Source organism: Euwallacea similis, unplaced genomic scaffold, assembly GCF_039881205.1.
Source record: "Euwallacea similis isolate ESF13 unplaced genomic scaffold, ESF131.1 scaffold_40, whole genome shotgun sequence".
Classification (NCBI taxonomy): Eukaryota; Metazoa; Arthropoda; class Insecta; order Coleoptera; family Curculionidae; genus Euwallacea; species Euwallacea similis.
Window position 1 is genome coordinate 444,839 of NW_027098665.1, and position 23,427 is coordinate 468,265.

At 33.8% G+C, this 23,427-nt stretch overlaps 1 long non-coding RNA gene and 1 other non-coding gene across 3 annotated transcripts; both read right to left on the reverse strand.

The window, feature by feature from the left end:
• Positions 1–2,120: 2,120 nt before the first annotated feature.
• LOC136418871 (U6 spliceosomal RNA) lies at positions 2,121–2,225 on the reverse strand. The gene has a single exon (XR_010752972.1). It is a non-coding gene; the product is annotated as a U6 spliceosomal RNA (small nuclear RNA).
• A 221-nt stretch (positions 2,226–2,446) lies between these two features.
• Positions 2,447–6,450, reverse strand: LOC136418869 (uncharacterized). Of its 2 annotated transcripts, XR_010752971.1 has the most exons (6): positions 6,313–6,450; positions 5,836–5,968; positions 4,324–4,362; positions 3,977–4,263; positions 3,879–3,917; positions 2,447–3,825 (listed from the first exon to the last, which is right to left on the reverse strand). It is a non-coding gene; the product is annotated as an uncharacterized lncRNA (long non-coding RNA). The 2 variants fall into 2 exon arrangements; XR_010752970.1 differs by having other exon boundaries at positions 2,447–3,917.
• Positions 6,451–23,427: the final 16,977 nt, after the last annotated feature.

Below are 23,427 nucleotides of genomic sequence, written 5' to 3' on the forward strand. Positions count from 1 at the left end.
AAGCTTATAATTTATATCGATTATTTTCGTTACCTGTCAAATATAACAATTCCTATAAAATAATTGTACCAAGTTTTGAGTATCTCATAATAAAAGACAAAACATTTGGATACGTCAATCAGCCTTGCCAATACGTATCTTTCAATGAATATTTATGTTCTCATGTACGCCCCGAAAACTTTAATGATTATGTACCATGCGAAGTTGAATTGCTAAGATATGAAAATAATATTACGAATTGTAACCCAGTGTATTTAGATATAAAAAATTTACAAATCCAAAATGTAGACGAAAGTAAATGGATTGTAATAACAACTCAAAAAATCATAGGAGTAGAGATTTGTAAGGAATCACAAGGTAATGTCTGATTAAACGAAACTTACTTAATAGAATTAGAACCCAAATGTAATTTTATGCTAAGAGATATCATTTTAAGAGATTACGGAAACACGAAAACTGATTTCCAAGATGTACCCTTACAGAATGTTACCCCTAATTATAAATATCAAGTATCTTATAAGGAAATAGAAATGCCCAATCTAAACTATATTAATTCCCGGACAGGTTACGAATTCAAACTTCTTAGAAAAACGAATTTTTTTTGTCTACATCTGTTAACTCGCTTGGTAAGTACTCCCGATACTCCAGATGAAGGAAATTTTGAACAAGAAATTATAACTGAATCAATTTTTGCCAATTCGAACGATTCCCACAATCCGGTCACTCTACGACTTCAAACTTCTTAGAAAAACGCATTTTTTTGTCTACATCTGTTAACTCGCTTGGTAAGTACTCCCAATCCTCCAGATGAAGGAAAATTTGAACAAAAAACTGTAACTGAATCAATTTTTGCTAATTCGGACGATTCCCACAATCCGGTCACTCTACGACTTCAAATTTCTTAGAAAAACGCTTTTTTTTTTGTCTAAATCAGTAATTTCACTTTTACATAGCGCCCAATCCTCCAGATGAAAGAAATTTTGAACAAAAAACTGTAACTGAATCAATTTTTGCCAATTCGGACGATTCCCAGAATCCGGTCAGGCTACGACTTCAAACTTATGAGATAGAAAATCAAAGTACACCTTGAGAGGAATACATAAAGAAACATTTCCGTTCAAGTCCATCATAATGCTTTTTCCTTCTTTTTCCACTGGATACCAACACGCATTTTGAAGCTTAGCGCTTTCATTTAAATTATATGATAAATAACTCTTAAGGGTTGATGTTATGCCAATATCTCGCACTGAGTCAATAGTCACTCAATTTAGAACATATTTCAACTCTTTGAATAAAAACGTAGCGGCATTATTTATCAAGAATATGTTTGCAAGTGGCGTACTTTCCTCTTTCGTAACGTTTAGTTTAAGGCAAAGTTAACTTTTGCAGGGCAAGGGATATTTTCCGGTTTGCTGCAAGGATATTCTAATTTCATCGTTCGGTCCCAATTTAGTAGGATTGAATGGATCAAAAGAGAGCACTTCCCAGCTCAAAATTGAGTCATCAATAAGAACATTTTCTTGGACGTTTATATGTTCCACTTTTTAATGTAAATCCTAGGGAAACAAGAAACTGTTTATTCAAAGATGTTAACCCTCTTATGTATCTTTTCGTACTATCAGGGTTTTGCTGCGAGGTATTAAACCTTCTGACAAAATCTTGGTTTGGTATTCTATTATATAGAATTACCATCGTGAATCCAAGCGTTTAAGATGAAGTCTTAACGTGACGGATTCTTCTCGAAATTTAAACTAATCACCCTCTTGATCAACTAGTTTCACCGTTATTTTATTTACAACATTAACAATTACGAAAAAATAAATTACATTCTGAGGGGTTTCAATTATTTTAAAATTGGGTGGTACACTAGAAAAAAACTAGATGTATTACATGAACTGGCGTACCATTTAGAAAAGACCCTTCATCTATACTGTAATCGATATTTATAGCATTCACCTTAAGAACCTTCTAGCAGGTCAAAAGCTTTTGGCCTATGTTGTTCTATAGGACTCGATTCGTTTTTCCGACAACACGTAACATAAGTGAATACTTACTAAAGAATTTTAAATTAAATTCTTACTGGCATATGGAAGTTTCATTTCTGCTTGAGTCAGATTTTCAACAAGGTTAGATAAACAAAACGTTTCATCCTTGCGCAGGGGTCGTGTTAATCTTTTTCTGTATTGTTCCAATTTTATATAAATATGTACCGCCGAAGCGAATACGAGTAAATCACGTATTTTTTAATTACTTTAGTATTGCATAAAATTATTGAGATTAGTGTAGAAATGCTATTTGGGAAGTAATTTATCTAGGAAATTTTTTTAACAAATTTCAATTCATCCTCATTTTAATATATTCCATAGAAGGTCTACTTTGAAATAGAATGCATTAAAACACTGTAAAATTAAAACCTGTGAGCCGAATAAACGTACCAGACCCCTTACCATAATAAACGGTTTCAGTGCTTAATAGATAGCTGTACACACAAATGAGATAAACTGGTTTATGGTGCTTTTAGGAATTCTATATAGTAAATACATAAGCGAAGAAAAATTATCTCCTGTAGCAAGGTATCTTACAGTAATTTCTAGTTTTACTGTAACAGGCAAAGCTTGCAAATTTGGCAAAGCATTTTGTCAAATTTGTGGTGTCACCAATTCTAACAGACTTTCAAACATATCTTTTGACATTCTCAGGTGATTTCTGTAAGCTGAGGGGCCTTCGCATGATAATCCCTTAAGCAAAATATTTCATGCTCCTAAATTTTGCATTCGATTTATCCACGGTTTTACCCAAACCCTCCTTTTTCGGTTTTTTTTGTAACAACGCGCGTAATTCTTCATTTATCCTGTGGCATAAAATATTCACACCAAAATTAACAATTTCAGATGTTTCCATAATGAACACTACATCATACAACTGCCACAGTTCTAATAAAAATCTTGCATAAATGGTTGTGTAGTGTAAACAGTAACAATTTTGTTGACAAATTACAGGGACTTGCAATCAAGAACTTGCGCAAACAGAAGCTTGCATCATGTAAACACGGCTTAACTAGCAAACACGCCAGCAAGTGATTGTTTACACGTGCAAAATACGGAATATTTTCGTATCGATGTGAGTCGTCACTGGGGTAAGTGAATTTCAGAAGCCTGCAGACTTTTCGGTCCATGCATGCAAAGTTTTAACTTGCGCGCCAGTTACGCAATCTAAATTTACTGGCACGAAAAATAATACTGGCTCCACTATTAAATGCATAGTATATACCCTCCATTAAACAATTATTGTAATTAGATGTTTAGAGCTTTTTTTAACAAAAATAATATTTTATCTTAAATAATAACACCACAAACTATCTAAAAATGTTCAAAAGTTGTAAAAAAAAAATTGGTCCCAAATGGATTAAAGAATGAAATTCAAAGCAAATAAGCCATAAATTTGAAAAGCGATCCTTGGCGAATAACCCCAAAATAAAACATTGATTTTTCAATGTGCGTGCAACACCTTAATCGGAAATGGGGGCAACCTTTAGTTCGGAGGCACTAATTAATTCACTTTTATGTTTTTCAATTTTTAAACTATCTATTGGCAACGGATAACTCTCCCAAAGAAAGCCCAATACCCGCCATTTTCCGGCTGTAGAAGTAGTCCGGGATAGAAGTACTTTCCCCAATGGGAAATCTGGGATGTGTAGACCGGCACACCCTAGTGTACAGTCTTGGGGCCTCTTCTTAAAAACTTTTGATACTAAAGCCTCATACTTGAAGTTTGTTCTGGTGTTACTCCCCAAAATGCCTGTATCATTTTTCTCTTCGGCGGATTCTAGAGTCAAAATGTTTAACTTTATTTGCGACAAGAAAACTTTTTAGTTTTACGTGCTTATTCCTTTGAAATATTTTCCAATTTGTGGCTTTCTAAAAAATAACAATGATAATTAAATTAATTCAAAACAATCAAAATCGCATTAACTTACAGGGTCGGTTTCCAAAGTTTGCATTTTGGCCTCATATTGCTCTTTCAACAACTGATAGTCTTTTTGAAGTATGTTGAGTTGATTTTCTAAGTGTTTTCTGAGTCAATTCTGAGTCTTTTTTTGGAGTTCCAATTCTTTTTTAAGGCTGATGAGTTGTGACGCGTGTTTGAATTTAAAGATCTTCCAGCCTTTTTTAGCAGTTGATTTGGATATTTTAAATTTGCAAGGGTTAAGTGAAAGTCGTCAACTAGTATTGGATCCATACTTATACTTTCTGAAGCACCTTCCTGAAAATACATGACATTATTTGTATATAGTTACAATTCATGAAGGATTAAATGATTTACCATTATCGCAGAAGTATCTTCGGTGACTGAATTGCTAATCTGCAAAAAACATTGGGTGTAATATTGGTTGCATATCAGTCAAACCAATAAGCTTCAATAATTATAGAATTCATAGATTTTACACCTAAAAATGATTTTGTATCTATCGGTTTTTATATTCTAAAAATGTATCTCTTCTCTTTTTGAATGACCCGCCTAGAAAATTTAGATGTGCGAAATAATTTTTATTATAACATATTGTAATGGATCTTGGAACTGCAAACTCAGAAACAACTTACAAAGTAATTTATTTCACTGTTAAATAATACACCTCAATCAGGTTTAAAAAAACGATGAGCTCAGTTAATGTAAAATACAATAGGCTACACATACTTATGGACTTGCACTCATAAATCATCCTGTACCATTTCGTAGGAATCTAATGACTATATTTCAACATGAGTTAAAATGTCTGGTTGGCTTTGAACTGTCCAAAATTATGTGTTTCAAATGGGTCAACCGTCAGAGATCTGTTTTGTCCTAAGTGCCTTTTGTTTCGAACAGCCCATATATTGCAATTGAACAGGCTCGTGTTGACCTATATTGGCACATGGTCTTTTCCTCTTAAGTTAGGTAGTGGAAGACTCTTCGAAGGATTCCACTAAGCAACCACCCTTCCAATAATGATTACGATTTCTTCCTCTCTCACGAAACGATGAACAAACTCTATCCCCCATAAATTCCGGGGTTTTGTATTTTAGAGAAGTAATAAAAGTGTTGTAATTTTCCTTCGTGTAATTATTTCACACCGACATACTACAATGCACTTAGATATGTAAACGTTTCCCCATCCTATGGTGAATAATTTTCCTTCGCCAAATTGTGCGGAATTTACTACTTTTGTTGGAAGTTCTTAGAAACTTTACTCATTCCAGCAACTATTTCCATATTTGTGGAATGGCTCTTCAAAGGTAAACTTCGAAACGACTGTAGGTATAATTATTAAATTATCCATTTAAGTTCCTTCGAGATTACATTTACCAGCCCTTCGTTACAAATATTTGGTACCTTGCAAATTGGAAATTACAGGAACAAATTTAGAATGTTTAATAATTCGTATTATAAAACCTTAATTCCCTTTCATAAGTGTTATTGCCACAATAATAGAAGTTATTATAATACGGGGTGTTTCAGAACTTACAACCACTTATCGGACAGACTTCAACCCTGCACTACACTATTACCTAAGAAGCCCATTTATCAAATAAACTTCTAATAAAAGTCCCGTAGGTAACCAAACACGACGTACTAAATGTTAAATGTTTATTTTCTGTATGCTAGGGCAATTGTTTCTCCTAACGTGAACCATTTTGTAATGGCAATTCCATTAATTTTAAATAAATTATTCTTTCCCCTTCATATATTTTTTTCAAATGCACCAGTTATCCATAATCCATAAGTGAATGATCCCTTGACTTGGAATCTAGCATGGTACAAACTATTTCCTACCAAATAATAAAAAAAATTACATACCCTTCTGTATAACCCTGAGGAGTCCTTTCATTGATGGGCAACCTGGACTTTCCAATAAGATATGTGATAAAATCCTTTTCTCTTCTTTCCACCTTGAAACTACGACTTTCCTTCGTTCTGCTGTGGTTCTCATCTTAAAAAGATGGGCAACTATACTACCTATCTCTCCACCGAGAATATTCGCTATCTTTGATAATACACAAGGATTGTGAGATCTCACCGATCAATGTTGAAACTCAAACCCCACAAGTTCAAATTGCTGGTCTTGAGTTAATTGAGCTTCGACAACTGATTTGATGTAGTAGTTTATAAAAACTGTGCTTTGCGATCAAAGATACAAAAGATAAGTTTTCTTTGCATTAGAAGAAACAGACATTTGTTACAAATTGTTTGCATCCTCTATCTGTATTAGAATGAGTATTGGATGTGGAAAATTATTGGGAAAATTTTTGGCAACCGGTTTCTTTTCTATCATACCTCCTAGTCCCTAGATCTTCTATCAGTGGTCTGACATCCCTTCCTTCTTACTTTTCGATTTTTTAAAGACATAATATTTTTTTATGTAACACTTAAAATTTTAACTTTTATACCCAAACAATAAAAACAAATAAATTAAAAAATCTTGATGTATGTCACTATTGTCGTAATGCACAGCAAGCCCGTTTCTGCAAAATGGCGCCACAAGTACACAAGAAAGAAATCTACAAAAACTTAGGAGAAATCGGTAAACCTGTTTGAGAAAGAAATCTGGAGTCTCTAAAAAGAAGAAATCTGTAATCTATACAAGAAAGAAATCTACAATGGCTAAATAGAAACTTGTAAACACTTCCGAGAAAATACAACCCTGGTTTACAGATGGTACCACGTGACGCAACAGAAAATCAATAATTGAAGTAGAGAGAAGATTGCGTTTATTTTGAAGATGTTTTTTGTGAATTAATATTGAATTTTTAACAGGAATTTCTTTTTGAAATAGAAAATGTATTTACTTAGTATAAATATGTTATATGATTTAATGAAATAACGAAAACATCTGTACAATTGAAGAGTGTAACTTCTATTTAGTCTAAATGCCAATTTTATTAATTTTGTTTATTTTTTGCATTAAAATCTATCGTTTTTGACATCCAGCAATTGAACCTAATTTTTCTGTTAAAGTTTTTTTGGCACATAGACTAATGAGAAGTTACGCTCTTCCATTGTAAGGATACTTCCTTTATTTCATTAAATCATATAACTTATTTATACTAAGTACATAAATATCTTTCCTATTTCCAAAAAAAATTCCTGTTAAAAAATCGATACTAATTCCTGAAAAACATCTTCGAAACAAATGCAATATTCTACTCTGCTTCCATTTTACCTTAAAACAGAGAAGCGCACAGTGGGTCTTATGCTTTTACTGCTCGTATACGGGGTGTTCCTTAACGATGTGCGGATATTTTGAGGTGGGATTCTATCTGACAAAAAATAATGATCATTTGTTATATAAACTATGTTCCAAAAATGCTCCGTTACGAGAATACAGGCTTGTAAAGTTTCGGAAAAAAACACATATTTTTATTGCAATTAATGCCTCTTTATAAACCGTCTTTACTTACCAAATTTGATTGAAATATCTCAAGCGGTTTTCGAAATATTCATTAATTTCCATTTTTTTTCTAAAACTTCGCAACCCTGTATTTTCGTAAGGGAGCGTTTTTGGAACATAACATTTTCGAAAAGGTTCGAGTTGTGATGTCAATCTTCGACGACGTTCAAAAATGATCTTGGGCATTGTCTAGAAGAGCCTAATGTGTTCTTCTTTTTACTTTTTTTGATATTATTAGTTAATATTAAATATATTTTTACATCGTTAGTGAACAAAAACTAATACCAAACCTATACCAAACTCCTGTTTCCTAATTGTTTATTTTCATTATTACTATGCACAAAAGAAGATGGTAAGTGTCTGAATATTTTAGGGAGTCACTGTTGTATGTATACTTATGTTAAATATAAAATCGCCATTAATTTTAATATTTTCTCTAGATGTTTTAAAGACTTAACAACTTGGAGGCCTGAATAATATAGGTAATCTAATAAATTAATTTTTTTTTTCAACAATCGCCATCAGTAACGTGACGAGATCCTATAGTGAATAATTTTCCTTCACCAAATTGTCCGCAATTTACAACTTTTATTGGAAGAACGTTTTTCTTGATTCAAGCAACTATTTCCATAGAACCTTAAACTGTGGAACGACTTACGAAGTAATTTGTTTCACTGTTAAATATTCACTGCCCTCAAACGGACTTAAACAAATGAAGAGCTCTCGTCAATCCGACAATTTGACCAAGAGAATTCAAGAATATTCTGAAGATTTTAAATACAAAAACTGAGGGATAACATCCATGGGGGTACTACAATTAGAGGCTATTATTGGTTACTTCATTGACCATCTCTTTAAAGGGCCACATTTGATTGACCGGCGAAATTAATTTCCCATAGGCATGTTACAGTCCTACCAATTTGAGCCACACTTTCTCACAAGGTGGTAAATAGAGAGTTCTTACAAGGAGAGATGCCCAAGTTTTGTCACATGGAGCCACATGTTTTCGAGAATAATAGATACAGAAATGGGGCCATGCCCCCTCTAAGGCTAAAAACCGATTATGTACTTGGGCTTAGCATGTTGGTAAATTACACTTCTAAATAATGTGAGAACACACTTCTACCTCTGAATGAGTGAATATAATACAGGATGTTTGGTTGATGTGGGACTTAATTTTAAGGGGTGATAATAGAGTATATTTGTAACTTTTTTGATTAATAATTCATTATCCGAAAATTTGTAGTCTTCGAGTTATTCACAATTCAGTGATATTTTGATGAGACCAGGCATAGCCGTACAAACGTAGATTTTTTGAGAGTTTTCTCCCAATCTTTGAAATAAAGTTATTTGTATTCGTTTGTCAAGACCCTAACGCAAAATTAGCACCAACAGTTTTGAAAATACTTGTAGAAATAAAAATTCTACAGCAGTTCAAACTTTTAAAACCGCTAATAGTGCTAAACGACTTTCGACTTTGATTGCAAATTTAGGAAAACTTTTCCCCCATAACTGCAAAGTAAACTAGCGAAAAAACTTCTTTATTTAGTCCTTTATAATTTGAGATACAATATTTTTACAATAAACTGTTTTATGGAAAAACAATATAGAAAACGTGGATTTTTTTAAGTAGATTTAGTTGCTTTGCTGACGTCATGATTTGGATTGTATGAATTGCGCTTTTATGACTTTTGTCAAAATAAATTATAATTTTTATTTTGCAACATATTTTTTTCACTCAAATTCCAAGCAATGTCGTTTACTAATGTTGAATATGAAAATATTGTTGTTGCGTATGTGTTAGGGCTTGTGTAGAGGATAGAATATCCGATAATTGATTTAATCTAATAGTTCGATAAGTTGTATTCTTCATAAGTTTAGTATTAAATCTGGGACTAGTTGTAAGGAACCCGTGTGCTACGCCTATGAACATTACTCGTTTTTCTTGCCACTTTGCCCGTATGACCAGATGTTGGTACGCATTTCGTTTGAACTTAGACTAATTATGTAACAAAACTTCTCGCCGACCTTTTGTGCGTACTAAAATTTAGACACGTTCTCGATTCTTGTCTTAACCGCCCTCAAATAAAACCCAATTATATTGTTAAAGTTAGGCAGGTTACAAGGAAGAAGTGCCGATGATGACCTCCTGGTTTCTGGTACGCCTATGTACGCTTACCATTAACTTTAGTATTTAAGATTTTGCAAGAAGAAAAATCCGCCTCTTCTTGTGCGTCTTCGTCGACTCTTAACTCCGTACTTTGCACATTACTCGTACGCGATTACTTTACTCACGGTTCCTATACACGATTAATTAGTATACTAGTTTACTTGTCACGAAAAGTTGTTACTCCTTTGCTAAATTACTCGAAATTGTTGGTGAACAATAAACCTTAGTTACCGTTAAAAAGGCTTTTTGTTTTCTTCATTTGCACGAACACGGTGTCTCTGAGACTGCGAACTCAGGGTGGTCCTTCGCAAGCATTCAGTCCATTGCTAACTAAACGTATCAAGAATTAGGCCACGTCTAATCAACATCTTGGTACCACGAATCACGAAGAAACATTGGTCAATAGTAATTGTCCAAGGCCTGAATGTCTGAATACGACGGAATCATTGTTTCTACTATAATTTCCAACATCAATACTTGCGAACAAATCATCTGAATCTGCACATGCCATAAGATTTATCGAAAAATATTCTTTATAGTTGAAGTATCCAGGATCAGATCCGGATTTTGTAGTTTTCTTAATGCGGATGTATTTACCATCTATTGCACCAATTCACTTTTCAGAACTTTTCAACCAGTCAGTGGAAGACTTGCCTTATAATGTAACAGCCTTCGTCAATAATTTGGCCTATTATTATTTCACCCCTCATAAAAACGTACGACCTGAATCAAAATGATGAACGAGTGGCCAAAAACCTATGGCAAAAGAAATAATAGCTATTGATTCATAAAACTATTGTGACATCAGTTCTTTTGAAAATTGCTTTCGATATTTATAGGTGATTTTTGCAAGGACAAATGGAAAGGAATACGTTCGTCATACGTTCGTAGCCTTAGTGGTTAAGGTAAAAGTGGATCTAGTGCCGGATCAAAAAAACTGTATTACTTGGCACAATACTTGAAATTTCTCAATGCATTCAGAAAAAACTACTCTCAGGAGATAAATCTGGAATTTCAACATTTTCAACCATCTGACTAAGATCTAAATGATCTGGATAAATCGCAAATTTCCAATGAAACCGAAACTCATGAAGCTGATTACCAAATAGTAGCCCCACGGATACAGACATCCCGACAAAGTTTGATATTCTGGGAGAAAGTCAATAGTCATTTCCACCTGATACACTCGTTGCAGCTCCCTCTACAAGAGATACTACCGATTAACTAAGTGATATGAGAAGTCCAGTAAATGCAGCGAGTCCACTTCTTCCCATCAAACTTACCAGCAACCGGATAAAAAAAAATGTTTCCGATACAAGAGGACTTAGTACTGTAGATAAATACGCAATTGATTATTTTAATACAAAAAAGAAAAGAGCAGAAATATTAACTGCTTTAGCACCGACGCTATAAAATCCTTGTAAGTTGTTTCTCTTATGAAATTTACAGGTCCCAAAAATACAGAGTGATTCGCAACGCAACCGACACAGAACAGGTGCGTGTAGAGGACCTCAAAACATGTCGATTTTTTATATGAAGTTTTTTTCTGAGGTCTACGGTTGCTGAGATATCGGCTTCAGAACATGAATAAAAAAATTTGAAAAAATTCAGGATCTCAGGAAAGGCTTAACCTAGAATAACCATATTTAGGAAATATTTTTGTTTTATTGACGTCTTTATTTGTTAAAAATTTGAAGTGGCTGAAAGCTCAATAAGGGGTGGTTTAGGGGTTGGTCACCCTTAAAATTATATGAATCTTTTTAACCCTAATCAAATTAACAACTAAGGTTTATCAATATGATAGTAAATTTAATTTCATATCTTTTTGTACTCTTGCACATTTTTCGAGAAGTCATTCGTTATTGAGAAAAAAAATGTTTTGTGATTTGGTGTCAAAACTAATCAAATCGAACAAAAACAGTACTTTTATAATAGTAAACTATGTACTTAATCATAGTTCGTCAATATTCTTATTTAGAAAGATTTTACAAACGATAACTAATACGTGGTCTCATTATTAATAAATATTAAATAAAATTTATTCAAAATTTAACGATATTTGAAATAAATTATTACTAAAATAAAATAAACACTAAAGATATTGTTCAAAATGGCTACCATTTTCTTTTACACACAGATGCACCCTTCTGCTCGATTTGATTAGTTTTGACACCAAATCACAATACATTTTTTTTCTCAATAACGAATGACTTCTCGAAAAATGTGCAAGAGTCCAAAAAGATATGAAATTAAATTTACTATCATATTGATAAATCTTAGTTGTTAATTTGGTTAGGGTTAAAAAGATTCATATAATTTTAAGGGTGACCAACCCCTAAACCACCCCTTATTGAGCTTTCAGCCACTTCAAATTTTTAACAAATAAAGACGTCAATAAAACAAAAATATTTCCTAAATATAGTTATCCTAGGTTAAGCCTTTCCTGAGATCCCGAATTTTTTCAAATTTTTTTATTCATCTTCTGAAGCCGATATCTCAGCAACCGCAGACCTCAGAAAAAAACTTCATATAAAAAATCGACATGTTTTGAGGTCCTCTACACGCACCTGTTCTGTGTCGGTTGCGTTACGAATCACCCTGTACATTAACATTTTTTTCGTCGTTAGGAAAACTATATTCGAACGAAAATCGAAGGTTCCAGTATATTTCTGGGATATAAAGTTCCTAGAGCAACAATGGAAATGTTTCGAAAAAGAGTTACCCAGGATGTGAGTACATATCAAAAAACATCCCATTCAATCGCCCATTTCTGTTAGTTTTGAATTCATTAAAATTTTCTCTCAGCTACCATCATACGACTTGTACGAATTTTCTCTATGGCTTACGGGAAGGTTTGTAATCAGAATTGAAGAAGGATTAAAAAATGTAATCAAAAGACGTGAGCAATGTGCCTAACAACTCCATAACGGTGTGGCGGAGATAGGTGTTGAATAAAACAACTCTAATGACAATTAGATTTGAAGTTATTATACTTAAAATAAGTTTTTGATTACTGCGTTAAAACTACTCAGTTCGGTTATTTATTTCGGCAGATCTAAAGCGGTTGTTGTTTGATTATTTTTCGGTGAAATGATTATTAAGCAAAACGGCATCACAAGCCAGTCCGGCTCCAGCAATCATCCGAATAAGCACAACATAACGGGAACAATCTTTTTTTGTAATAGTAATACGTTTTTTAATAAAATAATTATCACTGTGTTCATCATTATCCTTTTTTTCTGGCAAAAATAGGGTTGGAGTTTTTTGTCAAAGACTGTCTTCAGTAACGACAATCAAAGTTCCCCCAAATGTGGTTGGCTTCGCTATGGAAAAGCGAGAACTGAGAATTCATCGTTAACACGTATATTTAGAATGTAGGGATTTTTTTCAGTTACCATTTGGAAATCAATGGTGGTTTAGGCCCAACCACAGGGAAAGTTTGGAGAATTGGTGTAATGGGGTACAACGCCATGGCTAAAAACGTTTCCTTCACTTTAAACGTGCTGAAGGAAACGTTGAAGCATTGCAATAAGAACATTTCAAAACTTTGATTCAATAAACTTACATTATGAATTATTGAGCTGCTTTAAATAGAATAGATCCAGATAGATAGAGGCAGCGGTCTAATGAAATTGCTTCCTGACGCGAAGTCCACAACTGCAGTACCATCTGCATTATCAAAGGCGCTGAAGTAACTGCCGAAGTTATCTTCCGTAATTTTCGACATTGATTGAAGCGGTAACCATAGAACTTTAACATGCAGCCAAGCAAGAAACGTGAAAGGTCACTTCGTCCGGTACCTTGTCGCCTTTGATAATGTCCATCGCAGCTGTAACGTTGGACAGTGATTCCATTGAACTGCTGCTTATATGTCCGAAAAATATTTACAACTATAGTTTGACTCGACGTGAAAGCTTTAACAGTCTGACGAAATAGTTTTTGGTTTTACTTTTTTCTTCAGATCGGAATCTTTTGCACACACGGAGGAAAATATGGGGACTTAAATAAACCAATTTTGACCTTCCAAGGATCCATATAATTGAATAAAAAACTGTATTTTTTGGTAAACCAATAATATCACACAACATATTCACAAAATCTTTAGCCTAACAAGTAATAAATTATGCTGATAAACAGTTATAATTAATTATTAAATATTTAGTTAACATTATATATATATCAATAAAAAATCTAATAAATAACAGTAAAAAAGTCAGGTCATATAACGCAAATTTACATGAATCAAAAGTATAAAAGTTATTATAATATAATTACACAAGAATCACCAGTTCAAATGGAAATACAGGGATTTTGCAAGTGGGAGGACTGTATAAAGTTTAATATGCCTCTGACAAAGACCAACGAAATGGGCGGAGAGTAGCGGTTGAAGTGGGCGGAGTCAGTTCAGTGGTTTGACAAATTTCGCACAGTTTCAGAATTTTTCCTACTATAAGTTCTAGTGACGGATTAATCGTTTTTCTTTCACTTACTTATATTGCTGTTTTGCTCTAATATCTAAAAACATTTCTATCGCGGCGAAGACAGCAAAATACATACTAATCTATGCATTGAAGTGGAGACCTCGGCCAGACTTACTCTGCCCACTTCGTTGAGCTTTGTCGGAGGCATTATCAGGTCTTTCTTTTACTGGCACGACCACTATGTGTCAACTTGAACTCGTGCTACCTGTTTAAATGGGCAGGAAATCATATTCCTAAGTAAGAAAAGCTAATGGGAATTAAGCATAACATTAGCAAAATTTCTTATGTATATCATAAAACTCCGAATACATTATTTTTGCCTTATATCTAATAAGAAAAACGTGATTTATGAAGAAAGTACATAAAGCTATGCAATCCAAGCAGTTTTATGTTTACAAACGTTTACACAGATTGCCTCCAAGTATTTTTCTTGATAACTTTGAAGTGATTTTTAGTATAAGCAAATATTCGGCAACATTGTATATTAACTCATAAGTTCCCACTACTAATAAACAAATACAAATTCATGAGAAACAATGTAACGAATAGAGGTTGCATAAATTCTGATTGTAGTTGAGATGATGATCCAAGAACATGAATTGAAACTGGTGTTTTAAATATTCTTTAGATATTATGCAAGGAATGGAACACAGCCTTAGGTCAAAATATAATAATTTCTTCGAAAAAAGCATGATTTTGCTTTTATTAATATTAACTCTTAAATAGGATTTTTAAAAATTTAGTCTAAGTCTGTTTTATACAGGGCTTTGAACAAATTTCAAATTATTATTATATTTTCAATTATGTTTGACAATGTGATAAAAACAAAAAAAGAAAAGATATTTGTTCAAAGCCACCTTCGACTTTTTTATGTATTGCGGAAGGTTACAAGACCTTCCATAGTCGTCTTAATTTGTATCTTCAAGAAAACGGAAGACATTTTGAACTATACGAGTACATTAGATTTGTAATAGTTGTAAGATAATTGTAATTACAAAATAAGTTCTGTAAATAATTCGTTTACTATAGCCACCTTAGTTTTTTATTCAGTTTAATTACTATTGGAATGGTTTTCGGCGAACAACTTTCGACATGTTAGGAATTGCGATAGACATGTAATTCGAAAAAGGTTTGTTTTTGAATTCTGCATCGAACTAGATTAAAATATGCGGGGGTCCCAATTTAAAATAAGAAAAATAAAACAATTTAAAGTTTAAAAAATTTGACGCTAAATTTCGGAGAACCTGTACAATATCGATCATCGAAACTTTTTTAATAAAACTATTAAACCATGCTTAATAAGCATCTTGAGTAGTTTCTTTAAATAGACATTATCTCTATTTTTTAATATTATTGTAATGTACCTATCTTATGAATTAGGATAAATTAACTGACATTCGAGCTTATTTGTATTTCTCATGAAGAATTGTATTTGTTCTGTACTAACTTGGCCTTTGGCCCAACCAATAATACTAACTTAACCTTGGCCCCACAGATAAAGTAATTAAGTCAAGGTCCGGGGTTTTTCCAATGGACATTGCATAGTAATTAGTTTTGTAATCACCCTTCTATTTGATTAGATATACATAAATACAGCTTTACGGTAAAAACAGTCCCTTCCGAATAGAATCTCGACCAGAATAGTTGATTATAGTAGTGACTAGTAGAACCCACGCGTTTTTGTTGACCAAACCTATCTCCCTGCATCGGGGTACATAACATTATTCTAAACTAGAGATGCAAATGCAATTTTTTTTAGGTTTTATTTTTTTCGCCGGTATTATTTAACCAATTTCAACAAAATTTTAGGAATATGTAGACAATCATAGAAATTATTGAAATGTGAAAATATTGTGACACTATCCGGTATTTTATACGTGGTCGACACCACGATGTAGATTCGTTAGGATTGAGACAACTCAATCCTGGCCAACTATCCGCATTCGGTACTACTATTGGTTCGAATTCTGGACGGGAAGTGTCAGTAGACTCGCTTAAGCCCATATTTATATCTATCTTATCAATTAAGACGGTGGTTTTGTATCGATATATTGACCACTATCAACATTTTCTATTTCAACCTTGTTACAGTAGGCCTCAGCCTAATTACTTTGTTATTGGGCTAAAGGTTGAGTTTACATAGATTAATTGCATTCATGAGAAAGACAAAGAAAACTGAATGGAACTACAATAAAATGATGTTGCCTAATCCAAGAATGATACGTAGCATTCAATACGTATAACGCACCTAGAACATTTCTGGGAACGTTCAATAAAGATAAGAAGGTATATGACAAAAAGAAATATAGGGTGTTCTATTTAAAAAAAATTCGGTATCGTCACACTTTTTTGAGACATCCCGTATATTTAGAAATATTTTCCCGGAGTACGTCCTAAAACACAGGTAAAGTATACAAAATATCAAAATCCTACTTTCAATGATAACCGAACTATAGAAGACGGGAGGTGAAATGCGCCACCCTGTATAAAAAATCTTCTAGCATGGACATTTGTATATACATATGAACCTCTACAGAACATTTCTATGTTTTAGCATTAGACCAAAGTAACATCCCAACAACAGGGACTTCACGAGGACGCGCAGCAGGTTAGGATGGCCGAATATTATAATGCAAATAAATTAGGAATAGAAAATACCAAGTAGTAGTAGAGTTTTACTCTTTAAGCTTGTAATTAATACCATGTTAGAATGTAAATAAATTGGAAATAGAAAGTACTGAGTAGTTATAGTGTATTATCGTTAAACTCATCAATCAGTATCATCTTAAAAGGGCAGAGGGTCTGTTTATTAGATCATCTTAAGTTAAATGTAAGAAAATAGGGTAAATTCTGCGGGCGTGAGAAGAACGATGAAATGTGGCTTAACAACCCGTTTGAAGAAAAACAGATGCTCTCGGGGTGGCTACGACAAGTTGCATCGGGGGAGAAAAAGGTATTCGATTTCCGAACTGGGACATTAAAAGAACGTTCGAAGGACCAACCTTTGTCTCATTTTTCTCATTAACATCCCGAATTATACTTACGGCCGCGTTTCGTGTAACAGTAGTTTATATTTTAAATAAAATGGATATGAAAAAGCTGATAATGGATTTTCGTCACTTCCAACGTGAACGACAGAAGACTAAGTTAGTAAAGAAGAAGTAGAGCTGTTGAACTGGCAGACGTAACAGTATATCAGGGTACCTGTATGACTTTCACAGACGAAAATGGGAAAGGATTTTTTTTTCTAAAGGACACCGATATAACGACGTACGATGGACAGGAGACCGTAACATTACAATTTGCAAATCTAGTAGAAAAACGGAACTTTGTGGTAGTATTGAAAACATTTTTACAGTTTAAGTGAGAAAATACATATATATGTGTGTAAGTATATGGTATTTATGTTTTGTTCACTTTGTAGCAATAATTCCAATAGTCCGGCCGATTCCGGAAGGTCAACATTATCATAATTAACTTTTTGTACCTAAATAAAAACATGAACTAAAATCAATTGTTGTTAATCTGTTTGTTGAGTCTGTGTTTGAGGCATAAATATTCAAAATTAAAAACAGGGCAAAATTGCATATACCAGGTATACAAGTATGAAATGCGGATTTGAAAAATCGATAGCGTATCAGTACAACAAATAGAATAAAGATTGTTTTTTCATTATTTTCTTTTTTAGCCATCAACAAGTGGCAACCACCCCTATATGATAAATTGAAAAAGTATTTGCATAGTAGTGTTGTACTGCGTTCAGTATGTCAAACTTTGTGCCAAATAAAGAGGATTCACGGACAGCATTAATTTTTTGTTTTCATTTGAAGAAAACTGCTGCTGAAGCATACCGAGTACTTCGAGGAGCTTATGGGGAACATGCTCCATCGCAAGATACGTGTGAACGATGGTTTCGGCGTTTCAGAAGTGGCGATTTTTATGTTGCAGACCAGGAACGCGGAAAACCGCCAAAAAAGTACAAAGATGCAGAATTGCAGGCAGTGTTGGACGAAGACGATGCACAAACACAAAAACAACTTGCAGAGCAATTACGCGTTAGTGAACAAGTTGTTCCCATTCATCTACGAGAGATGGGAAAGATTCAGAAGTTCGGTAAGTGAGTTGACCGAGAAGCAAATGGAGAGGCGCAAAAACACATGTGAAATTTTCCTCGAAAGATACAAAAGAAGTCGTTTTTGCATCGTATCGTCACTGGTGACGAAAAGTGTTTTGAATGTGTGTAAAATTTGTGTGAAAATTGTGTGAAATTTACTTTGAAAATCCCAAGCACAAGAAGTCATGGGTAGATCTACGTACACCGTCCACATTAACCGCAAGACCAAATCGCTTTAGCTGGAAAACGATGCTTTGTGTGGTAGGAGAGGATATTATGAGATATTAAAAACTGGTGAAACGGTTAATACCAAACGCTATCAACAACAATTGCTCGATTTGAACCGTTCGCTGCTCCAAAACCACCAGAATATTACAAAAGGCAACATAAAATTATTTTTCTTCAAGACAATGCTCCTTCACATAGGGCAAAACCGATTCGCGACACGCTGAAAGCACTCAACTGGGAGGTTTTAGCCCATGCGGCTTACTCTCCAGATTTGGCTCCTTCCGATTATCACTTGTTTGCATCTATGGGTCACGTACTTGCGGAACAACGCTTTGGTTCGTACGACGATGTGAAAAAATGGCTAGATGAATGGTTCATGGTAAAAAAGGAAGCTTTTTTACTGGCGTGGTATTCACAAATTGCCCGACAGATGGGAAAAATGTAACACTAGCGACAGAGCGTACTTTAACTAATGTACCTTTTATCGTTCTTCCAAATTTAATATGTCTTTTTCGAACAAAAAATCCGCATTTCGTATTTGTACCCCTGGTAATCCTAATTCATTAACAGATACAAATAGTTTTTTACATCAATTTTACAGACAAGGTGTTTTACCCAGTCAAAAAAATCTATCATTTTTCTTTTAAAATCGTTATCTACATAAGTTTGTATAGTAACAAAGCAAAATATTTAAAAAAACAGTGTTATGAAGAGGCCTTTCTAGCAGTCAACTTTTTGAATAAATTTAGACTCGGTTTTGGACTCAGAAATTTAAACATTAATTTGTTTTGACATTTTTCGCTTGTTTCAACTAAAACTTGCTAATGTCGTAGATTACATAAGGCTGTAGTGGCTAGGAACTTCAGCTAGGGCCTAATGATACTATTCCTAGATTACTTATACGACTTGGAAACGCTTGGGAAAGTTATGAATTACTACAGAAATTTTGTGCCAATCTGGTCTTCCAGCGGCTGAAGTTGTGTGGGATTCACCTCGAACCAACAGAGGCTACAGCCTCTAGCAAGCAGGAGTACCTTACCCACTAAAACCTCGGGTATAGATTCCTCCTTGACCGACCTGGAACCGTCCTGAACTAATGAAGAACTAGATTCTCTTTAAATTGAATTATTAGAAGATGATGGTGAATATGGTTACGTTTTTGAAGTAGATATCAAATATCCTAAAAGTTTCCGTGAAACACGAAATGAGTTACCCTTTTTAACTGAAAATATTTGTCTACCTAATTCTAAGCATAAAAAGTGAATCTGTTATTTGAATCATGGAGAAAAATATGTCATTCATTATCGAAATCTTAAACAGGCTCTGGAGAATAGCCCCCAGCTGTAGAGTAATTAGTGTTAAGAGTGTAATAGATTCTACGTCATCATTTAACTGCATTTAACTTCTTCAACATGGATTCTGAACGCGATTACGACTCCTATTCGACATACATACAGGGTTATTCACGCTATACGGCGCGGAACATTATGGCTAAAATACGAGGCTTTCAAAAGGTTTCACTTTTGGGCTATACGGGGATCTATTATGGCTATTTTTAAAAATTATTTTCATATTATACAGGGTGTCCCAAAAGCCCTAAAAGTATCAAAGTTGTGTTTTTTTAAATGAAACCCTCTGTATATTATTGCATTTTTGGATTCTCCGATCAAAATAAGTGTCTATTTTAATAAGGTTTACTAGACCTAAAACTTAAGGTTTTTTAAATTATTTGAATTTTATCAAAATTTGACCTAATTTTTATGTTTTAAACACTTAAGAAGTATTTAAGTTATAAGGCTTGAAAGAATTGTACCTCATTCCCCGAGATTAAAAAGAGGAATAATGAATGGTATAGGTTCTGTCTTTAACGTGATTACGGGAAATCTTGATGCATCCGATGGGGATAGATATGATCAACTTATCAGTCCCCTGGAAGAAAACCAAAGAAAATTATAAACAGGAATTTTAAACCAAAGGTCATTATCCATCACCGAAATAGAAACATTTAATCAGACATTGAAACAATTATTTCAAAATGATAAATTAATTGAAGATAAGATAAACAAGATTTTACCATATGTAAAAGACGTTATAGATGATAGAAATTGTGTATTTTTGAAAGAATTAATTGGTGAAATAATAAACATGTATGAAGTAATCGCTTCAATATTGCAGGAAATAGAAAACTCGCTAGTATTCGCTAAGCTCAAAACGATACGCCCTAGTGTAATAAAACCAAAAGATCTTTATACAGAATTAATAAACCTGCAAAGTTAGTTAGGATCAAATCAATTACCACTTGCTGTAACTTTTGAAAATATTCCTTTATTTGAAAAAATAATCGATTTAGAATGTTTCATTTTGAATAACAAAATTATATATATTTTACATATTCCCATAGTTAACAACCAGGATTTTAAATATTTTCATTTGTATGCCATTCCAATTTACATAAAAGGTCTGTTTAAGGTTGTTGTACCGCAAAATAAGTTCTTATTAATTAGTCAATTGCACTACGCGTATTACGAGAAAGGATGCCAACACATAAAACCAGAACTCTACTTGTATCCTAAAGAAAGCCCTATAGAAATTCAGGACAATGCCCCATGTAAAGTCAAGCTGCTTAGTATAAATACAGCCCCGACGACCTGTAAGCAAACCCATCAGGACAAGAATTTATAATAAAGAGTTTAAGCAGCCGTACGTCGGGGTTCATTAGAAGCTCGTTCCTTAAATTGTCAAGTAGTCTTTAAGTTGATTTTAATAAAATTGAAAAATAAGTTTTTAGTGTTGTGAAGTTTTTTTAAAAAAAGCTGTTTCGGTTCCACGAAACATAACTAATGCTAGCGAAGGTGCTCACTATGCTTTCTTTATAATATATAGTATATCATGCCAATGTAAAATTATTAATTCATTAATTTGTTAGTTGTTGCCAAGTACTTAGACTAGTATTAAGTTGTATTACTCTACGCCACTTTAAGATCGTGTAAAAGCTGTATCAATTCATACTTGCTGTTCGTCCTAATGTGTCGTGTAGTGTAAACCATCATAATTTCTTAATAAAGTTTCACTGTTTTTTTAAAACCCATTTCAAAGAGAGCTTCATTTAATTCGCTCTCAAATAAGCAGGAATTTCAGAATATTTACGACCCATTTTTAAAATTAACTCGCTATCTGTGAATGTGAATACTACTTAGATATCACAAATACTTTGTTTAATCTATCTAGAGGAATTTTACAAAAAAGAAATAGAGAAATAGCAAATATTTTGTTGGGCGAGTCAAGTGGACGAATAATTTCGCTCCGCATTATAAATTCGAAAGCATTATTATGCCCCAAGAAATGTTGATAAATATTTTGATTTTCTCCTAATTTGACAAAAACTTAATAATTTAATTGCAAACAGATTTATTTTACATTAGACGCGGCTTCTGTCTTTATTATGATTGATTTTTTAAAAATAGCTTAAGTGGACGAATAATTAATCTCGCGACTGTATTAATAAAGTGGTTTGAATGAATTGAAAAATGACTTGAAAATAATTGAATGAGGCCATATAGTTAAGGTGAAACTTTAATAGTTAACATGTAGCTGTCAGGAGGAGCATAATATTATTCCCAGAAAATATGTACTGTAAGCTCACTCAATGCCAATTTTATACACTGGACAGTGTGGTCGGAATTGGTCTGTTTTAAGACAGAAAACCTATTTCCCAATTAGATGAAACAAATTCGACTTAGATGTCATGGGTTCGATTTCTGAGAAATATTTAGTGGTAAAGATCACCTAACGATATTGTCACTGCCAACCAGGATATAGGATGTTTTTCAATTTTCGCTCATTTTGAAAACTGCCTATAACTTTTTTATTTCATTGAATATTGCAGTTGTTATTGCGGAATTTGTGGTTATTAGACCGTCGCGAGCGGGGCACCGGCGTTGTCCGAGCCAATCTTGCTCCTGCCTTGTCGGCCACACTTACCCTTTCCTCAATGGTATTTGGGGAGTCATTCCCTTCGCCTCTTAAAGAATCGAAGAAAGCTTATTTACTGCTTCTTAAATTATCTTAGGCCATTCTTTACTGTATACGAATTTATTAATGACAGAAAAAAATTATCGTATATAATATGTTTGCCAAGGGGTACCACTTAAGTTTTTCTAAAAGATCCCTTAACGGTATTTTTACAGCTTAACCTAGGAAACTTTAGAAGTTAACCGAATTACAAGGAAGAAAAATATTTCTCTAAGCCACTCTACAACCTAAGACTAATTGTACAATGCCGTTCTTATGCTAGGTAAACTACAACTAACCTGTGTGTCTCTTCTCTGTTGCCAGATATAGCACTAACACTCCCGAACTCACTGTTTTACGGCATGTCGACTGTGAACTTGCGAAGGATTCGTCGTGAGATCAACCAGTCGGGATCAGATACTTCCTCCGGGATTTCCGTTCGGCCCTCCGGGAACCACTTCACAGATTCATTTACGGGAGGCACGTAACGAATAAGAAGACACGTGAGTCGGTAGTTGAGAACCAACAGCAAGGTCTTAAGACGCGGGAGTGCAAGATTGCAAGAGAGCTCTGCCTCATGTTGCAAATTCTTAAATACACCATCAATTGGAGAACAACCATAGGCATACATAAACTATGGGGTGGTTATTGGTCCAATAACTATTGGCTGCGTTAAAGCGTAACGTTTGGGAGGCATTATTTGGCCTTTTTTTGGGGTCTTTCGGTAATCGTGATTGCACCCTGGTACTAGTTCCTACAGAGAAGCCGCTGGAAATTCCACCATTTATCTCGTTTATTATCCAAGGATAATGAGTGAAAAAACCCTGTGCTTGGCGGAATTTACTCTCGAACTAGTGACGCTCATAGGCGTATCACGAGGATGCTGGACCCGAAGATTACACGTTTTTAATTCTAAATTATTCTATGCGTAACTACCTTAAATTAACAAGAATTTACATTAAAGTCCTGAAAAACACTAGACGGTACCCTGTAGCGA